The sequence below is a fragment of the Orycteropus afer genome, unplaced genomic scaffold, assembly GCF_000298275.1.
Source record: "Orycteropus afer afer isolate SDZICR_OR568_19922 unplaced genomic scaffold, OryAfe1.0 scaffold00957, whole genome shotgun sequence".
Classification (NCBI taxonomy): Eukaryota; Metazoa; Chordata; class Mammalia; order Tubulidentata; family Orycteropodidae; genus Orycteropus; species Orycteropus afer.
The window spans coordinates 44,812-45,622 of record NW_006922544.1 but is presented as its reverse complement, the minus strand read 5'-3'; the positions used below and the strand labels follow the sequence as shown (position 1 = coordinate 45,622).

The 811-nt window shown below is 43.4% G+C and overlaps 1 protein-coding gene across 1 annotated transcript in view; it reads right to left on the bottom strand.

Annotated features, from left to right (window-relative positions):
- Nucleotides 1–811, bottom strand: part of ZNF81 (zinc finger protein 81) — a 14,466-nt gene that overhangs the window by 12,946 nt on the left and 709 nt on the right. The gene's annotated exons all lie outside the window — the stretch shown is intronic.

Below are 811 nucleotides of genomic sequence, written 5' to 3'. Positions count from 1 at the left end.
ATATAAAGAAAACAAAAATCCTCACAACTGGTCCAATAAACAGCTTCATAGTGGATGGAGAAAAGATTGAAGTTGTCAAGGATTTCATATTACTTGGTTTTACAATCAACACCAATGGAAGAAGCAGGTAAGACATCAGACAACGTATTGCATTGGGCAAATCTGCTGCAAAAATTCTCTTTCAAGTGCTGAAGAGCAAAGATGTCTCCTTGAAGACTAAGGTATGCCTAACCCAAGCCATGGTATTTTCAATCGCCTTGCGTGCATGTGAGAGCTCGACAATGAATAAGAAAGACCAAAGAAGAGTTGATACTTTTGGGTTGTGGTGTTGGAGAAGAATGCTAAGAGTATCACGGTCTGCTAAAAGGACTAACAAATCTGTCCTGGACGAAGTGCAGCTGGAATGCTTTTGGAAGCGAGAATGGCCAAACTTCATCTCATTTACTTTGGTCATGTTGTCAGAAGGAACCATTCCCTGGAGAAGGGTATCATGCCTGGTAAAATGGAGGGTCCACGAAGAAGCAGAAGGCCCTCAATGAGATGAATTGGCACAGTGGCTGCAACGAAGGGCTCAGGTATAGCTAGGATCATGAGGCTGGCACAAGACCGGGCAGTGTTTCATTCTGCTGTGCACAGGGTCGCTATGAGTCGGAAAAGACTCAACGGTACCTAACAACAACAACAACAACCATGTTTGTTGGCATAAAGTTGGTCATATGTGGAGAGCCCTAAGTCTTAAAGGACTGTTTGGGACATGGTGAGTGACTAATTGAGCAACGGCTCTCATAAATAGGTTGATACTTTCAGTGTC